Genomic DNA, 22,201 nt, shown 5'->3' on the forward strand with positions numbered 1-22,201 from the left:
TCGAAGGGTAAGATGTCTGCAGATAGAAAATATGGGATTAAGGAACTGGGTTATTGAATGTCTCTCTCTTCTTCCTTTTCTCTTCTCCTGTAGAACCCCAAAGGTTAATGCTCTCACCTTAGGTAAGTGAACGCCGTGCTCTCCATCTGCCTCGGGGCATGGTGCTGTAACCAGTTTATTCACTGGATAAGGGGAGCAGGCCTCTTGACTTCAGAGGACTGCTGTCCGTCGTTTACTGCACGAACGGTAAGTTTCGAGTAATTCTAATGTCTTTAAAGTCTTTAGTAATGATGTTTCTTGTTTTGCAGGGTTCCGGCGATGGCGGATGACGGGCTGAAGTGAGTTGAAGATGGAGCCCGTGTGATGAATAGAAGCGCCTGGAAGCACGTAAGTAAGCGCTTCTTGCCTGCTTCACGATGCGCTCTAACTGTCTTTTTATTTTGCAGGTACAAGTTCGGAGCGGCTGCAGGGTGCCGGAATACCCACTGGGTTAGATGTGGAAAGGAGTAATGGCACGTGAGTATTAAAGTTCCCCAATGTCTTTAAACGCACCTTGTTTTGTCTTTCAGATGCGGGATGCAGCGCCGAAGGCCTCCGGAGCGTGCGAAGAGTTGGTAAGCTTTTGTCTTTCAGATGCCGGAATGCAGTGTGAAGACCTCCGGAGCGCACGAAGAGTAGGTAAGCCTTTGTCTTTCAGGTGCCGGAATGCAGCGCGAGGCGTTGGTGACAGCCGATGGACCAGGTAAGTGAAGAGCTGTCACTGAAGACCGTAATGCTAACCTGTTCTTTCTTGTCTTTATAGGTGTTGCTGAAGACTGGATTCAGGATGGTAAGCCTTTTCCCTTAGGCCCAGGATCAGATGCAGAAGACACGATGAGCGTTCTGCTGCAGAGGATGCAGAATAACGCAAAGCAAGATTCATCCATCGGGTGTAGTTTAAATAGCCTCCTGTAGTGCTTAGGTGTCTCCTTCCACAGCCACGCCTAGGTAAGAAAAGAGTTCCTGCTTTCCAGAAGAGTTCCAGTGTTCTGAATCTAGGGAGTGGCTCCTGCCCCACCCAACAGGAAAAGTAGTTCCAAACAGAAGAGTATCAGAGGCTCAACTGGCAGGCAAGTAAGCAGCATGGTCTGCTGCAGGTAAGTCCACCCAAGCATTATGAGCCCGGCGCTTCCAGCGCTGGGACTGGGCATATTTATGAGCCTGGTGCCACTGGCGCCAGGACTGGGTCCTAAAGGTCCCAATTGGGACTGGTTGGCACTCGGAACCTGGGTTATGGATCTGCTTCCAAGGGAGTTGGGAAAACCTTGACCTTTTGGAAGCAGAGATCATGACAGTACCCCCCCTCAAGGCCCCTCCCAAACCGGGCTTCTCCGGGGGTTTTGGCTTGTCAGGAAATGTTCGGTGAAATCTTTTGATTAGGCGAGGAGCGTGGACATATTCAGCAGGTTCCCAGGATCTCTCTTGGGGGCCGTTGTCATGCGCCGCCTCCGCACCTGGCGTCTTTGGCCCCGCTGCCGCTTAGGGACTTCCTGATTCCCGTCACGCTGACGCTACGTTCTCTCTATGCGGTCTAGTCTTCTCCGCCTTAGCGCTATTTAACCACTCCTCTCCCTGAGCACAGCGCGTTGCGACCTTCCACGGTCAGCTGCTTTTCCTCGCTGCCGCGGTCTTGCTACACGCTGTTTACCTTTTGCTCCTCGAGCATTTTTTCTCTTACTCTTTCCGTCCTTATTACCGGTCCTACTCCGGTCCCAGTTTTTCGTTTCCTCTCTACCTCCATTCCTTAGTTCCAGCTCTCTGCCTTTACTTTGTTTTCTTTACCTTTTGGCGTTTTACGCTGCATTATAATTCCACCTGGTTCCGGTTGCTGCCTTCTCCCATCATTCCTCTGCATACACGTCCAGCGGCCATCAGGATACTTACCGGTCCACGGGGTTTTTTGCCTACTCTGGCTTTTTTCCCCCTTCCTGTCTCTCCCGGGAGGGGGACACGGTCAGGGCGCATTAACACGCTCTCACTGTGGCTTCCTCTTGTGGGAGACACTCTCAACCTCGAAAAAAGGAAAAGGATTATACGGCGCATCGAGCACTCAGTCCAGCTGAAGAGGATTTCGACTCCACAGGTGAGGAGGTTGAAGAGAGAAAGAAGGGTATTACACCAGTGGTAGAATCGGAAGCTGACAGTTTGCAACGCCAACAAACACCAATCATGGCTACTCCTGAGCAAGTGCAGGAACTAATCGCTGCGGTACAAAGCCTTTCTCTAGAAATGCAGAATATGAAAACTGAAAACAATCTGTTAAAACAAATGGTGGCAGTAAGGGAGCCCCCCAACACAGACCTGCCCCCTATGCCTTTATCTTCAGGGAAGTATGATGGTTCCCCCAAGACCCTAAAAGAATTTCTTGATGCTTGCAGGGTGTATTTTTCCTTCAGAACCCGCACCTACGCCTCAGATCATGCCAAGGTTGGATTCCTGGTGTCTAATATGACAGGGAACGCTCTAGCTTGGGCCACCCCTGTAGTCACCGGAAATGACCCTGTCCTTCAGAATTTCGATGCATTCATTGCTTTTGTTAAACAAACCTTTGAGAGACCCGAAGTCTCAATGGCAGCTGGTGAAGACTTGATGGACATTCGTCAAGGACAGTTTGATGTACTGTCTTATATCTCCTCATTTAAGAGACTGGCCATGGAGACGGGTTGGTCTGAACAGTCTCAATTTATTTTGTTCCGCAGAGGACTTCGAGAAGAATTAAAGGATGAAATGGCTCACTTTCCTCGGCCTACTTCCCTGCAGGATCTTATGACGGCCGCCCTTCAGATGGAGTTCAGGATGCAAGAAAGGCGTCAAGAAAGAAGAAAAGCACGTACCTCCTTTTCAAGGACCTCCTCACCTCCTTCGGCAGCGCCCAAACCTCACGATGAGCCCATGCAAATCGGCACTACTCGCCGTTCTTTAACACCTGAAGAAAGAAGGAGGAGAAGGGAACAGGGCCTATGTGCCTACTGTGCCTCTGATCGCCACACGGTGCATAATTGTACTGAACTAACCAAGAAACCGGCGGAAAACGCAAACCCTCGAACCTAGTGGGGACGGGTTATCGAGGGCAATCTTCCAGTCCCTACGTTACTATGTCTATTGATTCCTCGAACCCTTCTGAAGATTCCCGCCTGATGGTTATAACGGTCCAGGTTACTATCAATGGCAGCCCCGTAGAGACGCTGGCTCTCTTGGATTGCGGTGCCGCAGGAAACTTCGCTGACACCCTTTGGGTAGACAAAGTGGGTGCTTCACGGATAGACCGCAGCCACAGTCAGAAAGTAGAAGGAGTAGACGGCACACCTTTGAGTTCAGGACTCATTGTTCAAACAACCGAACCCCTTCCTCTGTCTATATTTCAACATTCAGAAGTCATTACCTTTGACATCATTCGAGCAGCCCATTTTCCTCTTATCTTGGGGATTACCTGGTTGCGACAACATAATCCCCATGTCGACTGGAAGTCTAACACTTTGCAGTTTAATTCCAGCTATTGCCAGACACATTGCTTTAAAGAAGCACATTACCAGGAGGTAAAGATATCTCCCACTGTTCTCCCCACGAGTATAGGGGTGCTTTCCATTGACTCAGTATTGGAAGAATACCCTATGGTGTTTGCTGAATCCGCTCCAATGGCGTTACCACCTCACAGACCGGAGGACTGCTCTATCGAGCTAATACCTAATGCCCTGGTCCCATTTGGACGAATGTTTGCTTTATCCAAGACTGAAAAGGACGCTTTACGAAAATATCTGGATGACAACTTGTGCAACGGTCTCATCAGACCCTCTAAATCCCCGGCGGGTGCTCCCTTGTTTTTTATTCCAAAGAGGGATTCTAAGGACCTCAGACCATGCATCGATTACAGGGGACTCAATAAAGTCACTCGTAAGGATAGATATCCCATGCCCCTCATTCCTGACATTTTGGAATCTGTACAGGGAGCAACAGTCTTCTCTAAATTGGATCTGCGCAATGCATATCATTTACTCAGAGTAAGTCCAGGAGATGAATGGAAGACGGCCTTCAGGACACCATTCGGCCTATACGAATACTACGTTATGCCTTTCGGACTGGTCAATGCTCCCGCTATATTCCAAAGGTTCATAGACCGAATATTCTCTGATTTATTATTTATTTCAGTTGTGGTTTACCTTGACGACATACTTGTTTTTTCACAGCCTATGTCAGAACATCTACTACATCTCACTGAGGTCCTGGAGCGCCTTAAAAAACATCATTTATTGGCCAAACGTGAAAAGTGTGTTTTTGGGGTATCCTCGATCCCTTACTTAGGGTTTATCCTCTCACCACAAGGAGTACAAATGGATCAAAAGAAGGTTGAGGCCATTCTCCATTGGCAGGCTCCTTCCTCAGTCAAAGAAGTTCAGAGATTCCTGGGCCTGGCTAATTTTTATAGGCGTTTCGTGCCAGGTTTTTCCAACACTGTCCTACCAATTACTAATTTGTTAAAGAAGACATCTGTGCCTTTCATTTGGAGCCCACAGGCTGAAGAAAGCTTTCAACTCTTGAAGAAGAGCTTCTGCAGCGCTCCCATCCTATGCCAGCCAGACCAAAGCAAACCTTTTATTGTTGAGACAGATGCCTCTGCCGCAGCAATAGGAGCAGTTCTACTACAAGAGCATGACAACGCGGAACACCCAATAGCATATCTATCAAAAACTCTCACTCCGAGTCAACGGAATTATTCAGTAATAGAACGTGAACTACTAGCCATGAAAAAAGCCTGTGAAGTCTGGAGACACCTCTTACAGGGGTGCAACCACCCTTTTGTAATCCGGACCGACCATAAGAATTTACAAGTTTTACAGTCAATGGATTGCATCAATTCCAGACAAGCCCGGTGGGCGCATTTTTTCTCACAATATGACTTTACCATCACATATATTCCTGGAAGCCAAAACACTTTGGCAGATGCTCTGTCCAGAAAGGCTTTCTCCTCCCATGTTGCCTCATCCTGCCCGGAAAAGTTGTTTCCCAGGAACCGCATTGTTGCCACTATCTCTTCCCTGTTTCAACGGATAAAAGAAGCTGTCTCCTTACATCCAGAACCTCGCGGCATGATCCAAAAGGATGGTTTGTTCCTGAAGAAACAGAGGATCTGGATACCATCCAAACCTCTTCAAAAAGACATATTGTCCTGGTGCCATGATCACAAGACAGCAGGCCATAGGGGACAAACCAGCACCTTGGACTTGATTAGTAGAGCTTTTTATTGGCCTAATATGTCTAAAGATGTTAAACATTATGTCAAGTCCTGCAGAGTCTGCTGTCAGAGTAAAAACAACACAAAGAAACCCATAGGTCTGCTACAACAAGATGCCATCCCGGAACGTCCGTGGAGTCATATATCTACAGATTTCATTGTGGACTTACCTTTGTCCCACGGATGTACATGCATAATGGTGTCCATCGACTCTCTCACCAAGATGGCTCATTTTTCTCCACTCCCTGGTATACCAACTGCCGATGGTATGGCATTAGTATTCATTAAAGATGTGTTTCGACTCCATGGTCTCCCCGACAAGATTGTATCAGATCGAGGAAGCCAATTCGTCTCCAGATTCTGGAAGTCCTTATGCGCCGCTCTTAATATTCAGCGCGCTTTGTCATCAGGATATCATCCCCATACCAATGGGCAGACAGAGCGGTTAAACGCCACGTTGGAACAATATTTGCGCAGCTACACCAATATGGAACAAGACAACTGGGTGGATATGCTGCCGACAGCGGAGTTCGCATATAATAATGCCAGTCATTCCGCAAGCAAAATGTCTCCGTTCTATTGTTCATATGGCTTTCATCCCCGAGCCATCATTCCACATTTTTTCTGCAAACCTGCACTTCCGGCGGTAGAAGAGACACTTATCCGAATAAAGGACATCCAAGACAAAGCCAAGTTGAATCTCAGAGATAGCCTCCAGGCTTACAAAAGGCAAGCTGACCGGCACCGGCAGGTTGTACCTGATTGGGAGGTTGGTTCCAAGGTATGGTTATCTACTAAATACCTTCCTAGATGGTCTCGCCCATCTAAACTGTCCCCCAGGTTTATCGGTCCCTATCCCATTTCTGCCAAGATCAATCCAGTGGCCTTCCGCCTTAAGCTGCCACATTCTCTTAGGCGGATTCACCCAGTGTTTCACGCATCTCTTTTGAAGAGTGCCGAACAGTCATTAAGGGCTCGTCCTTTCCCCACTCTTTCTCACTCACCTGATGCTCCTGAGTATGAAGTGTCCGGGTTGCTGGACTCCAGACACCGCAAAGGGCGCCTGGAATACCTGGTGCATTGGAAAGGTTTTTCACATACTGAGGACTCTTGGGAACCAATTGCACACATCCACGCTCCTATCCTTCTCCGGAAGTTTCACCGTTTGCATCCCGGCAAACCGGGTGGCCTGGGCCTTGGCAGGGGGCATACTGTCATGCGCCGCCTCCGCACCTGGCGTCTTTGGCCCCGCTGCCGCTTAGGGACTTCCTGATTCCCGTCACGCTGACGCTACGTTCTCTCTATGCGGTCTAGTCTTCTCCGCCTTAGCGCTATTTAACCACTCCTCTCCCTGAGCACAGCGCGTTGCGACCTTCCACGGTCAGCTGCTTTTCCTCGCTGCCGCGGTCTTGCTACACGCTGTTTACCTTTTGCTCCTCGAGCATTTTTTCTCTTACTCTTTCCGTCCTTATTACCGGTCCTACTCCGGTCCCAGTTTTTCGTTTCCTCTCTACCTCCATTCCTTAGTTCCAGCTCTCTGCCTTTACTTTGTTTTCTTTACCTTTTGGCGTTTTACGCTGCATTATAATTCCACCTGGTTCCGGTTGCTGCCTTCTCCCATCATTCCTCTGCATACACGTCCAGCGGCCATCAGGATACTTACCGGTCCACGGGGTTTTTTGCCTACTCTGGCTTTTTTCCCCCTTCCTGTCTCTCCCGGGAGGGGGACACGGTCAGGGCGCATTAACACGCTCTCACTGTGGCTTCCTCTTGTGGGAGACACTCTCAACCTCGAAAAAAGGAAAAGGATTATACGGCGCATCGAGCACTCAGTCCAGCTGAAGAGGATTTCGACTCCACAGGTGAGGAGGTTGAAGAGAGAAAGAAGGGTATTACACCAGTGGTAGAATCGGAAGCTGACAGCCGTAGCCTTTCCAGTCAATTAGGTAAAATAGTTTAGATTTGGAGATCTTGGAGTCCAGAATGCTTTTGACTTCAAACTCGAGTTCTCCATCTACTAGGATAGGTTTTGGAGATTTAGTTAGTCGGGTTTGAGGTTGCACGGGTTTTAATAGAGAGACGTGGAAGTCCGGATGTATCTTCATGTGCGGGGGCAAGTCCAACTTGACCGCTACTGGGTTTACTATGGTAGTGATGGAATAGGGACCAAGGTATCTTGGGTTGAATGTGCGTGGCCCTTTTAGAGGTAGATATTTGGTGGATAACCAGACTTGATCCCCTACTTGATATTGAGGGGCTTCCTTCCGATGTTGATCTGCTCCTTTCTTGTATTGTTCTTTAGCCCTTTGAAGGTGAGAAACAGCTTCCTTAAAGGCTTGGGTGATTGTAGAATGCAGGTAGTCTACTGCTGGTGTTTGAAGATCTTGGAGGGGATCCAACTCTGAGGTTCGAGGGTGACTGCCGTACAAAAGAAAAAACGGGGTTTTCCCAGTTCCCGAATGGACAGAGTTATTGTAGGCATATTCGGCTATCCAAAGGATGTCTTTCCAAGTTTTTTCAGTTTGTTGCAGCATGCAGCGTAAATACTGTTCCAGAGTTTGATTGGTCCTCTCGGTTTGTCCGTCGGTCTGAGGGTGGTGACTGGTCGATAGTCTCACATCAATTTGAGCCGACCGACAGCAACTTCGCCAAAAATGAGAAATAAATTGACTACCTCGATCCGAAATTAGAACCGAAGGAAAACCGTGCAGTCGGACGATGTTTTCGAGAAATTCTCGGGCCAGAGTTGCTGCTGTTGGCAAGCCTTTGAGCGGAATGAAATGCGCCATCTTGGAGAATAAGTCCACGATTACTAGAATCGTATTGTATCCGGAGCATGGAGGTAGATCGGTGATGAAGTCCATAGAAAGCGTATGCCAAGGGCGAGGTGGGATGTCAATAGGGCGTAAGAGGCCTGCTGGTCTTTCCTTTTGACTCACAGGACATTATAAAGTCTCTGATATCTTTTTTCCAAGACGGCCACCAGAAGTAGCGCTTGATCTTTTCTGAGGTCTTGGCCATACCGGGATGTCCTTCCATTAAAGAATCGTGATAACAAGAGATTACTTTTTTCTGTAAATCTGTGCTGGGTAGGTATAATCGTTCTTGGAAATACAATAAGTTGTCCTTTACTGCAAAGTCCTTTCCCTGCAGATGCCAATTCTGTATGTCTGCTGGAGTTACAAGTTGCCTGGCTTTATCCTTAACTTCCTCTATGGATTCTGTGGCGATTACACCCAGAATTCTTTGTTCGGGAATGATTGGTACAGGTTTAGGGTTGATCAAGTGTTCTTCCACTCCCATCCGAGAAAGGGCATCAGCTTTACCGTTCTTTGTACCAGGTCGATAGGTAATTATGAAGTCAAACTCGGCAAAGAATAATGCCAACGGAGTTGTCTAGAGGATTGGGCTTTTGCGGTTTTCAAATATTGCAGGTTTCGGTGATCCGTAATCACAGTAACGGTGTGTCGGGCCCCCAGCAGATAATGCCGCCAAGCCTTAAAGGCAGACTTGATAGCCAGAAGTTCCTTGTCAGTAATCATGTAATTGATTTCAGGAGGCGAGAATTTGGGGGACCAAAATGCCACGGGATGCAACTGATTGGTTACCGGGTCCTTTTGTGATAGAACTGCCCCCATGGCAAGGCTTGAAGCATCAGTTTCCACGATGTAGGGGAGTTCGGGCGAGGGTGTTTTAAGATTGGTGCAGAGATAAATTTAGTCTTCAAATCCTGGAAAGCTTGTTCCGCCTCGGTAGACCATTCAAAACGTTTGTTTTTCTTTAACAAGGCAGTGATGGGCTGGACTATTCGAGAGAATTCGGGGATAAACCTGCGGTAAAAGTTAGCGAAGCCTAACATGCTTTGCACACCTTTTACGGAGGATGGTGATGGCCATTTGAGAACTGCATCGACCTTCTTTGAATCCATACGCACTCCGCCAGGTGATAATATGAATCCCAAGAATTCAACTTCAGTCACGTTGAAAACACATTTTTCCAACTTAGCGAAAAGTTTGTGTTGACGCAATCTTTCGAGGACCATTTTCACGTGTTTCCGATGTTCAGATTCTGATGAAGAATAAACGAGGATGTCGTCAATGTAAACAACAACACACACATCTATGAGCTCTCTGAGGACATCGTTCATAAAATATTGAAAGGCGGCCGGGGCATTGCAAAATCCGAAGGGCATGACCTGATATTCAAATAGCCCATACTTGGTGCGGAAGGCCGTCTTCCATTCATCGCCCTCTTTTACTCGTACCAAGTGGTAAGCTCCTCTAAGATCCAGCTTTGTATATATGCATGCTTTTCTGACTTGGTCCAGGAGTTCAGGGATCAAAGGTAACGGATATCTATTCTTAACGGTGATCTGGTTCAGGGAGCGATAATCTATACAAGTTCTAAGGTCTCCTTCCTTTTTTGGAACGAAGAACAAAGCTGAAGAAGCAGGGGACTTGGAAGGACGAATAAACCCATTTGCCAGGTATTGATCCAGGTATTGTCGAAGGTGAAGGTTCTCAGGCTCGGTGAGGGCATAAATTCTACTACAAGGAGGAGTAGATCCAGGTATCAGGTCTATCTGGCAGTCATAAGACCTATGAGGAGGTAGAGAGTTAGCCTGATCCTTCCGGAAAACATCTTGGTATTCTAGGTATGCGGGAGGTAACTGGGGAGTCTCTGAAGAAATTGCTGCCAGTGCAACACCAGGTGGAGGGTGACAAGTAGAGACACATTCTGGAAACTGGACCGTTCTTGCTCGCCAATCGATCAGAGGATTGTGTTTCTCTAACCAAGGTATTCCTAGAATAATCTGAAACTGAGGGGCCTTGATCACATCGAACACGATCTTCTCATGGTGTCCATCTTGACTTACTAGCATCACCTCTTGAGTGGTATGCGTTACTGGCCCGGAGGCTATCTCCGTACCATCCACCGTAGTATTGACGTCCTTTACAGCCTTGGGACAAAGAGTTAGATTCATCCTCAAAACCATTTCATGATCCACATAATTGCTGATGGCACCGCTGTCGACGTAAGCTTCAATTGCATGTAATCGATCCGGATTATCAGGGCTAATGAGGACCATAGGTATCACGAAATGCGAGGTCACGGAACTGGTTTTCACGCTCGGCAAGAGGACCTCTATTCTTGTCGGGCGAGGTCGTTTCCCTGCTCAGAGTTTGTAACTTTGGTAACTGCAGCTCCTACTGCCTTCTTGGCAGGTTTCACCGGACAGTCTCGAAGAAAGTTCCCTGAGTTTCCGCAATAGAGGCATAATTGCAACTGTTTTCTCCTTTCCCGCTCCTTTTGTGTTAGAGGATCTTTCAGACCCCCTATTTGCATGGGTTCCCCGGAGTCTACTCCGTTGGAAGGAGTTGGCGGTTTGGAAAATACTCGAGCATCAAACTTGGAACGATCGGCCTTCCTGTTCTGCAGTCTGTGATCCATTTGAACGACTAAGTCTATATAGTCCGAACAATCTTGTGGGGGATTCACTACTTGGGCTAACACATCTTTGAGCTCTCCACGTAGACCTCTATAAAACAGCGTAATCCTTTTGTCCTCAGGCCATTGAGTGTCCACTATCAGTCTGTTGAAAGACGCAATATAAGCCAAAAGGTCTTGATTACCTTGTGGCAACGAAAGAAGCTCATTGTCCAAGGCCTGCCCCTGTGAATGTCTTGCGAACAGTTTTTCCATACTGAGCTGAAAAGCTTGAAAATCATGGAGGACCGGATCATCTTGATTTACTAGAGGGATCGACCAGTCTGCCGCATTGCCACTAAGGTACGAAAGCACAAAAGCTACTTTAGCTTGATCAGTTGGAAAGGCTGCTGGCCGGCATAAGAAATGCAACCGGCACTGATTGATAAATACTGCAAACCTCTTTGGGTCACCAGAAAATCGTTCGGGCGGAGCCAGGAGGTACATTCCCAGGTAGGTTGATCTGCACTGGATTCATAGAGGATGTAGAAGGAAGATTTCCCCCAGATGCGGGTAACGGGGTCTGTCCGGCTTGTGACTGTAGCAATTGTCTAGCGAGATCATCTGTTCGCTCCTTGGAAATAATCAGTTCCCTTCTTAGAGCGTTCATTTCCTGACGGGCTGCATGCACTTCTGCCCTTAGTTCCCCAAGTAACTGGGCTAGCTGGTCGGTATCCGAGGTTTCCATAGCGCCTGGACGGGAGTTTTGTGGTAGGGTTTGCGTTCTGTAACGCTCACCTGATTCCCGTAGAGGCGCCGGTCTTGACTGGGCGAATACCGTATCTTCAAAGGTGATGTGTAAAACACGGCTGGCTCTTTGGGCTGGACCTCTGTGCACTGTATGTCTGACTCGAAGGGTAAGATGTCTGCAGATAGAAAATATGGGATTAAGGAACTGGGTTATTGAATGTCTCTCTCTTCTTCCTTTTCTCTTCTCCTGTAGAACCCCAAAGGTTAACGCTCTCACCTTAGGTAAGTGAACGCCGTGCTCTCCATCTGCCTCGGGGCAGAGTGCTGTAACCAGTTTCTTCACTGGATAAGGGGACTGCTGTCCGTCGTTTACTGCACGAACGGTAAGTTTCGAGTAATTCTAATGTCTTTAAAGTCTTTAGTAATGATGTTTCTTGTTTTGCAGGGTTCCGGCGATGGTGGATGACGGGCTGAAGTGAGTTGAAGATGGAGCCCGTGTGATGAATAGAAGCGCCTGGAAGCACGTAAGTAAACGCTTCTTGCCTGCTTCACGATGCGCTCTAACTGTCTTTTTATTTTGCAGGTACAAGTTCGGAGCGGCTGCAGGGTGCCGGAATACCCACTGGATTAGATGTGGAAAGGAGTAATGGCACGTGAGTATTAAAGTTCCCCAATGTCTTTAAACGCACCTTGTTTTGTCTTTCAGATGCGGGATGCAGCGCCGAAGGCCTCCGGAGCGTGCGAAGAGTTGGTAAGCTTTTGTCTTTCAGATGCCGGAATGCAGTGTGAAGACCTCCGGAGCGCACGAAGAGTAGGTAAGCCTTTGTCTTTCAGATGCCGGAATGCAGCGCGAGGCGTTGGTGACAGCCGATGGACCAGGTAAGTGAAGAGCTGTCACTGAAGAACGTAATGCTAACCTGTTCTTTCTTGTCTTTATAGGTGTTGCTGAAGACTGGATTCAGGATGGTAAGCCTTTTCCCTTAGGCCCAGGATCAGATGCAGAAGACACGATGAGCGTTCTGCTGCAGAGGATGTAGAATAACGCAAAGCAAGATTCATCCATCGGGTGTGGTTTAAATAGCCTCCTGTAGTGCTTAGGTGTCTCCTTCCACAGCCACGCCTAGGTAAGAAAAGAGTTCCTGCTTTCCAGAAGAGTTCCAGTGTTCTGAATCTAGGGAGTGGCTCCTGCCCCACCCAACAGGAAAAGTAGTTCCAAACAGAAGAGGATCAGAGGCTCAACTGGCAGGCAAGTAAGCAGCATGGTCTGCTGCAGGTAAGTCCACCCAAGCATTATGAGCCCGGCGCGTCCAGCGCTGGGACTGGGCATATTTATGAGCCTGGTGCCACTGGCGCCAGGACTGGGTCCAAAAGGTCCCAATTGGGACTGGTTGGCACTCGGAACCTGGGTTATGGATCTGCTTCCAAGGGAGTTGGGAAAACCCTGACCTTTTGGAAGCAGAGATCATGACAATCGCCGGCTAGCCTGAATCGTTTGCCTTCGAATGTACTTGCTAGAGACAATTGTTCAATTTTCCAAGTATCACTAATGGCCGGAAACAGATAATCACGTTGGTATATGTAGTACAGCGCTTTAGAAATGAAATGGAGTCCCACAAACTCAAAGAAAGCTAAAAATTGATGCAGCTGCACACAGTAGATTGCCTGCTGGCAGTTACCCCAGCATCGGTTGTGCAGACCATGAGAACCTATGATTTAATCTACAGGCGGCATTTATTTTGACGTTACTGCCTTTTATTTGACGAGTCACATTAATCAATGGCTTCCCACATACTTTCCCTCTAATGGAATGCACACATTTCAGCATACTTGTAATTTCCATCAAACAACTGTCGAATACAATGCATTTGCTCTCTTTCATTTGACTGTCACCCTGCGTCAATGTTGTTTCGGCCTGTGACGTTGTGGAGATTTCAACACATTGGAAAGTAATATCGCTGATATCAAGTTCTGATGCGTCTATGGATGCTGCGGCTGGTTCATTCTCTGTCATTTCGACATCTATTACTTCAACATTGATGGGAGAACACAACAATGTCGACAGGTTTTTTGGTGGCAAATTTTTGGCGGGTGTAGATTGTGTAAATTGATCTGCAACTACTTCAGAGCTATCTTCAATACATTCAATAACATCTTCTTGTGGTGGTGCGGTCGCACTGTAGCTATGGTCCAATGCAACTTTGCTGTAGTCTCCAAACAAAATTAATTCTTGTTCTGGCCATTGGACATGAGCATCTCGAGCCTGAACACGCCTCGCCTCAATTAATAGTTCCTCCATAGTGTACACGGTCTGGCAAGCCACATCTCTCATTCGCTTTACTGTCTGTGTGTGTATAGTTCTGACACCCACGGGTAACTGGAGGAGAGATTGGAAAAGGGATGTTCAGTTTAAACACAAGATGGAGTGTAGTAGAATTGACTGGAAAATAACATAAAATAGTTCCCAGCACAAACATTTTTTTTAAAGTTATGAACTGTTTGTAACTAACCTTTTTTTGTTTTTTTTTCTTTGCAACTTTTTTGACTCGACCTTCAACATCTGCACGCTGTAGCTCCGATTCGTTTCCGCATGGCCTCCCTTCCTCTTGCGCTGCAATGACTATATTTTCTGTATCCGCATAGACAGCACAGAATGAGGCTCCATCGTCTCCCTGAAACATAGTACTTTCATTACTATGTATCAAAATATTGTTAGCATAAAACACACGTGAGGACGACCACACAGGTACATCTCAATAGCCAAACACGATTTAAACATTGTGTGCAACAATCAACCGACAAGTATTCGACCAGTGATGATCTATTTCGATGGAGCTGTCAGTATCCATACCTCTGGCTCTGCATGGACTGCCATGAATGGTTGTATTGGAGAGGAGGCATCCGCATCTCCCTGAAACACAGTACTTGCATTAGTATGCTTTTCAATATTGGAAACACAACACACACTTGGGGTCGACGGCACAGGTACATATAAAGAGATAACCACAAATGATGCATTGTCCAAAAGAATCAAGGAAAATCCAAATATGATCACATTTCATCGACTTATTTCAACGATTCCTTTACATCTGCATCATCTAAATGAGATGTTGTGATTGTGGTGGAAGCTCTGTCGTCTCCCTGAAACACAGTACTTGGATTAGTATGGTTTTCAATATTGGAAACATAACATACACTTGGGGTCGAACGCACAGGTAAATATAAAGAGATAACCGCAAATGATGCATTGTCCAAAAGAATCAAGGAAAATCTAAATATGATCACATTTCATCAACTTATTTCTCCGATTTATTTACATCTGCATCATCTAAATTGGATGTTGTGATTGTAGTGGAAGCTTCATCGTCTCCCTGAAACACAGCACTTGCATTAATAGGGAAGAAAGTATAGCAAATGGAATCACGTTATATGATCACGCATGATGGAGCTGTCATTATCCATACCTCGTGCTGCTGAAGAATATCTATGGATGTTGCAAATGTAGTGCGCACTTCCGAAAGCTGTTGCGCCGATTCGTATACGCATGGTCCCGCTTCCACTTCCCCTGGAATTACTTGAATGTCAGGCTCTGCATCAAGTGCAGGGGTTGACGCTCCATCAACTGCCTGAAACATAGTACTTGCATTAGTGAGGATTACAATAGTGAAAACATAACACACACCTGGGGTCGACAGCACAGGTACATATCAACGGCTAACCACGAATGAAACATTGTGTAGAACAATCAAACGACAAGAATTCCAGCTCTGATGATGACGCTCGATGGAGCTGTCAGTATCCATACCTCCTGCTGTTGAAGAACATCTATAAATGTTGTAGATGTGGCGGATGCTTCAGCATCTCCCTGAAAGACAGTACTTGCATTAGTATGGATAACACTAATTATAACCGAAAACAAACACCAGCGGACGATAAGTAAGGTGTATATCAATTGGAAAGCACTAACCAAACATTCGGTAAAATGATTACACGATAAAATAAAAATATTACTTGACATGCATAAAACAGGTCTGTAGCGGATTAGCCTAGTAAGATTACCTGATACGCGCTAGAAGTGGTTGATAACTGCGACCACGTCAAGGATGTAGAATGTTCTTGCTTCGGATTCAAGGGATAGTCAAGAAGTTGTAAAGGTAAATTAATGATTGATAATGAAATGCCAATATTAAAAATAGCCATGTAAGGCAACAGAATACTTGTAAAATGCTCAATACAGCACAGTTCCCTGTTCCCATATATATACATTGCGTTTGTGGGTTATGAAATCGAAAAAGAATATATTTGTAAATGTCATTGTTCAAAAAACTATACAATCATATCAATATTGAAATTATTACAAGGGATAGAACACCTACAATATCAATTAATCCGTTCGGATACCTACACACTACCTCAAGGCCTAAAGCTAAATCTGGACACTTGACTCACCGGTGGCGGAATGTGGACGAATAGAGTGGGAATAGCGTTTTCGAGCAATTTCCGTGTCGTTCGCTGTTTATTCTTCTTTGTTACCCAAGATGTTGTGTACATGTCCAAGGAAAAGTGCCGGCTGCAGATGCGGTATCGATCACCCCTCTTGTCCTTTAAGACTTGTTGGACTCTACTTTCCAGCTCATCCAGTGGATATCCGCAATGTCTGACCCATTCTCTTATTCGATCAACAGTTTTCGGGAATACATGCATTGTAGTGCCTTCAGATTTCGCATGGGTCTTCGAAGGGCAACCGCTAATCGAACAGGCAGGCATTGTTGATAAATCTGAAAAGTAAATATCGACATTATTATACAATCTTCAAGAATAAAGATTTGATACAAAAGTAAATGAATCATACAATGATCAATGCAAGGTTTGTTTTGGTTGCAGGAACTATACCAGTTCATTATGTGCAGCTTAGTATTTGCATAAGTTGCAGAAATGTATAAATGATTTGACTAAAAACTGAACATGTGACTCATCCCTTGGATGTTCTGTATTGCACAAGAAGGAAACATGCTTACATCATAGACTGGACCCCCAAAGGATGCAATTCGACAATTCGATGACAATGGACACAGATGAAAATAAATAGATCTATTGTTAGCATAGCAATGGAAATTCAAGTCAATAGCAATGAGACCAATGAACATAGCACTATTGGGTACTCTACTCGCAAATAGATAGAAATGTAAAAATCTGTGAAATATGACCAGGAAACATGGCCTTACCTTGACCAACAAACAGTTGGATTCAGCAAGCAGAGCAGTATGTTGCGGGAGAAAAGGTGGATGGCCACAGGTAGCGCACTGATGGGTATGCTCGAAGCGGTCACAGAAGTTCACGGATAGCACAACGACGAGCAGATTAGCGTAGATCTCAGTGGTTCCCAGGTAGCACGTTCAGGAGTTGACTTGCAAAGCACAAAGATGTTCTCATGAGACATATCGAGTGGTTTTTAAAGTATTAGAAACTGGGGTGTGTTTGTGAATGAATGACGTATGTATGTCGTGGTATTAGGGGGGCGGCCTGCTTGAAGGGGAGGCCTGCCTGGAGACACGGGGTCTGAGGAGGCCATGTGACCGATGGCCCCTTGGCGTGGGACACCTTTTGAAGTGTACATGCAGTTTGGCACCTTGGCCGTTTGCGCCCGTCACAGCCCCCCATGCCAGCGCGCATCCACCGGCGCGAACCGCCTTTGATACAGGGGGGTGGGATGGATGGCCCTGGGGCGTGCAGATAAGGCACAGGAAGACTGCTGAATGGAGACACACTTATGTGGATTGCAGGGGGGCGGCCTGCCTCAGGGGAGGCCTGCCTGGAGACACGGGGTCTGAGGAGACCATGTGAACAATGACCCCTTGGTGTGGGACACCTTTTGAAGTGTACATGTAGTTTGGCACCTTGGCCGTTTGCGCCCGTCACAGCCCCCCATGCCAGCGCGCATCCACCGGCGCGAACCGCCTTTGATACAGGGGGGTGGGATGGATGGGCCTGGGGCGTGCAGATAAGGCACAGGAAGACTGCTGAATGGAGACACACTTATGTGGATTGCAGGGGGGCGGTCTGCCTCAGGGGAGGCCTGCCTGGAGACACGGGGTCTGAGGAGACCATGTGAACAATGGCCCCTTGGCGTGGGACACCTTTTGAAGTGCACATGTAGTTTGGCACCTTGGCCTTTCGCCCCCCTGACAGCCCCCCATGCCAGCGCGCATCCACCGGCGCGAACCACCTTTATATCAATATATAGTATATCGCCTTTATATCAATGATAGTATATCGTTGCTTATCAATAACAAATGCCACATACAAGATTCTTGTGAGCACAGACCCGGTGTATTATAGTGGTCAAGACCATAAGGCCTGTATAATCCAATGGTAATTGTTAGTATAGATATATGTGTGACTTTTATAGAGACATAACCTACTGAAAGACTTTGAACAAGTGTTATTTAGTGCATGCATTATCGAGAATATGTTATGTTAGCTTAGATAGATAGTGACCACCCTGCTTCACAGCGACCAGACCTTCACTCATTCGGAGCACAGATGTCTGACGTCCATCCTTGAATGGAGACACACTTGATTCATTTAAAAAATCGAAACAAACGTTGTTAAAATATATGTGGTGTTTTATTTTGTATCTTATTTTTATGACACAAAAATACAAGACTTTAAAGATTATACAGGTCAGGTTGCAGCACAGCGAGAGAAAATCCCCTGTACTGACCGCTGTCACTCAGGAACGTTTCTCTAATGGCACGAACGGCACAGGCAGGGATCACTCTTCGAACGCGGTGTCCAAGCCTCCCGTGGGGCCACCATGTAAAGGAACGATAGGCCACCAGCTTGTACCACCTGTGAAAAGGAATGAAACAAACTGTTTTTAAATGACCAAGATAAGTTTAATAAACGTTTGTTGTCAATGACAATTCTTGTAACTAATGGCATTCTGCACGGACAAATGCTATCTAGACAATGTACACTATTGAACGACTTACATGCGTTACAATGATATGTAGATGTAATTTTGGATACAGTAGAAGATCATGAAATAGGAGTGGCATGACAAGCAGAGTATACTTACTTGTTACTCGGATTACGAGGACGAACAGTTGCGCGAAGTTCGTGCATAAGCACCATCATTATTCTCAATACGGCCCGTGTGAGGCAGGCTGCCCTGAAGTCTGGCAGCTCGGTAATGCATTGCGGTCGTGGCTCGCCTTCCGAAATGTAGGCCAGGCATCCCGAGTTTTCTCGGCAGCAGCAGTTCTCGTCCTCAGTTGGCATTAGCTCGCACCGATTGCATGTGCACCAGGTGGAGACGCCGTCCATTCGACTAGGCCCAGGCTCTTCATCTGTTGATTCGTCCTGCCAACTGCCGTCCGAATCCCCATCGTTTTGGCAAGCTTCCCTTTCCAGTAGTTCCTCCTCGGTAAAATCAGGCTCGTACATGTAGGGCATTATTGTAGCCATTGTGTGGTAAACAGAGTAAAATAATTTACCGAGATGGTACAGGTGTTCACACGGGCTACAAGCGGCTAAGGCAGCTGACCATAGCACTGAAACGAGTCACAGAATACTCAAAGTAACACAGAGAGAGGAATGGAATCGAAAATCTGCTGCTGTGTTTTGTGAAACGGTCTGTTTATACTTATTGAGCAAAGAGGCATCCTGCCATTTCCATGGCGACACGTCATTAGCTGAAGCGCAGCGAATGTTGACACAAGACGTGCTTTGGCGTTGGGAAATGGGCGGTACGAGTCTGCTGATGACAGGCTCAGGGGCGGGGGAATTGATTTAGTGCCGCAAAAGCAGGTCAGCCCGGGCGATGGGTGAAAAGATAGGATTATCAGAAAATGGCAGCTCCCTAGTGCTTGTTTTCGCGTGCGTTTAATGGACGAAAACTCGGGAAAGGTCCATAGGAAAGTTTTCTAAAAATAGTGCCACTTAGGCTTAAAAAAACATGGCCGACCCGTAGGGACAATAAAAAAAATTTACTAGACCATGCCTTTAATAGTATTGCCGAATTGGATGTATGTTGATTGCAGTCCGTGGAAATTGCTATGTCACGTAGGAACGTGGCGGAGCTCCGTCTTGGAACGAAGCAACGAAGCAACAGGTTGAAGAGCGTCGCGTACGCGACAGGGCTGCAAAAGTTAGAAGAAGGCTGCGTAAGAACACAAAAGGAGTAGCTCTGAGATGAGCTGGAAGGTTGCCTGAAACTGCATAGGAACGCGGGGAAAGGAAACTGCTTCTTGCGATGAAAAGAAGAGCGTCTGCAAAGAACAGCAGAAGCAAAAGCTCCGGAACGCAGCTACCAAAAAGGATCAGAAGCACAGCCGTAAGGCATCAGCCTCGTTAAATAATGTCAGCTGACGTGCACCTGACCAACGCGAAGACGCATACATTGGTCAGGTAATGCGAGCTCTCTCAGTAGCGTCTCCCGGCCAATTTCCATTGAGTATAGAATGGCCTGGCCATTCTGAAGGCTGAGGATGCCGGGAAATAGGACCCTGGGGTGGCAGGCATGACAGTACCATCCCCCAAAGGGCGCTTCACTCCTCTCATCGCATGGAAGCGATGGAGCAACACAGGAGCATGAATATTCGACAAGGGTTCCCACGATCGGTCTTCCGGACCATACCCCTTCCAATCAATGAGATAGTGGGGAACCCCAGCTCGCATTCTCATCCCTAGGATAGCACGGACCTCATATTTGTCTGTGCCCTTAACTGAAACCGCCAAAGGTCGGACAGGCAACCGGGTTCAGGATTGATCACTTGTGTTATTTTGTATGGTCTGACGAATTGAGGTAGAAGTTTCCTCTTACCCCTTTAGGTGTTTAGTAGACAACCAGACTGACATGCCAGTTTTGTAGCGCGGAGCAGCCACCCGACGCTGATCTGCATAGTATTTAGCACTAGCTTGGGCCTTTATTAGATGTTTTTTTATTTTGGTATGAAGGGTGGTCAGAGCTTTTAACTTGTCAGTTGCCTCAGGTACTGTGTCGGTCAAATCCAAATCTACTGGGATGGATCGTGGGTGCTGTCCATAAAGAGCATAGAACGGTGACACACCCGTTGAGGAATGCTGTGAGTTATTATATGTGAACTCTGCTGCCGGCAACAGCGAAAACTAAGAGGACTGGTACTGAAGACACAGACAACGTAGGTATTGTTCCATAGTTCCGTTAACCCGTACTGTCTGCCCATCTTTTTGAGGATGATAAGAACTGGACATGCGATCCTCCATAAGCAGAGCAGAAGTTAGTGCCTTCCAAAATTGGGACGCAAACTGTGAACCCCTTTCGGTGATAACGATAGAGGGCAGACCAAAGAACCTAAAGACGTGCTTTAGGAACAAATCGGCCAAAATCTTAGCAGTGGGAATGCCCTGACAGGGTATAAACAAGGCCATCTTAATGAAGTACTCGACTACTTAATGAAGTAGTCGACTACAACCCAGATTGTGTCGTAACCATGGACGGAAGGTAATTCGACTACAAAATCCATGGAAACCATGTACCAAGGTCTGTGGGGAACCGGAAAATGGGTGTAGTAATCCCATAGGTTTACTTGGTGTGTTTTTGCATTGTGCACATAGAGCACATGATGAGACATAATCCACAACATCACGGGACATTTTGAGGCACCAGCACCATCATTGTAGCAGTTACAACGTTTTCTTTTGGCCCAGATGAGCTGCTACCAGGGAATCATGACCCCAATGCAGTGCCTTGGTACGTGTCTCCTCTGTCGGTAGATACAGGAGGCCGTTCATAAATTGGAGACCATCTCTGATATCGAGACGCAGTTCCTGTACCTCATGAGGGTTACCTGATACCCAATCTAGGATCTCCTTCTTCAATGAGGGCTGAACTGAACAACCACAGACAACGTGTTCTGCCAGTAGAGGTGGTTTGGTGTTGTTTAAGCTGTCCACCCCGGAGTGCATACGGGAGAGGGCGTCTGCTTTGGTATGATCCTTAGCGGGTCTGTAGGAGATGCAGAAATCAAATTGGGCAAAAAACGAATGCCAACGGGCCTGGCGAGCCGTAAGGCACTTCATGATTTTGATGGCCTGTAAGTTACGATGATCGGAATACACAACCACTGAGTGTTTTGCTCCAAGAAAATGGTGTCGCCATATGAGGAATGCATCTTTGATAGCCAACAACTCTTTCTCAGTTACCGTATAGTTTCTTTCGTATGGAGCTAGCTTGCGTGAGAAAAACGCCACTGGATGTTCCACCCCAGTGTCCTTGCAAACCTGGGAAAGGATTGCACCAATGGCCTGATTAGACGCATCCGCTTCTACGATGTACGGTAGTTCAGGATCCGGGTTTTGCAAGACCGGAGCCGTGGTAAATGCCTCTTTAAGTAGATTGAACGCCTCCTGGGCCTCCGATGTCCAGCGAAATGTATTCTTGGGACTGGTTAGTGTAGTGAGCGGTGCCACCACTCTTGAGAAGGAATGGATGAAGCGCCTATAAAAGTTTGCAAATCCCAGAAAAGATTGCAGGGACTTGATAGAGACAGGGACTGCCCAGTCCAGGATTTTTTTTTACCTTGGATTGACTCATTCTAACTCCATGGCTGGTGATATCATATCCCAAAAACTCTACATCCTGAGAGTGAAAGACGCATTTCTCTGGCTTGACAAAGAGATGGTTTTCTCTTAACCTTTGAAGTACCTTGGATACGTGCTGTATGTGTTCCTCTAAGGATGCCGAGTATATCAATATGTCATCCAGGTATATGA

The 22,201-nt window shown here is 46.8% G+C and overlaps 1 protein-coding gene across 3 annotated transcripts in view; it reads right to left on the reverse strand.

Annotated features, from left to right (window-relative positions):
* LOC138452933 (zinc finger protein 84-like) overlaps positions 1 to 22,201 on the reverse strand; it is a 396,288-nt gene that overhangs the window by 13,372 nt on the left and 360,715 nt on the right. The window contains exon 3 of one of the 3 annotated variants that reach the window (XR_011260326.1): positions 18,141 to 18,295. The exons of the other annotated variants lie outside the window; for them this stretch is intronic. The gene's annotated coding sequence lies outside the window, so the exon portion shown is untranslated. Of the gene's footprint in view, positions 1 to 18,140; positions 18,296 to 22,201 lie in introns of those variants that run through there. 3 annotated transcript variants of the gene reach the window in all.

Source organism: Ambystoma mexicanum, chromosome 4p (genome assembly GCF_040938575.1).
Source record: "Ambystoma mexicanum isolate Mex_15411 chromosome 4p, UKY_AmexF1_1, whole genome shotgun sequence".
In the NCBI taxonomy this organism is placed as follows: Eukaryota; Metazoa; Chordata; class Amphibia; order Caudata; family Ambystomatidae; genus Ambystoma; species Ambystoma mexicanum.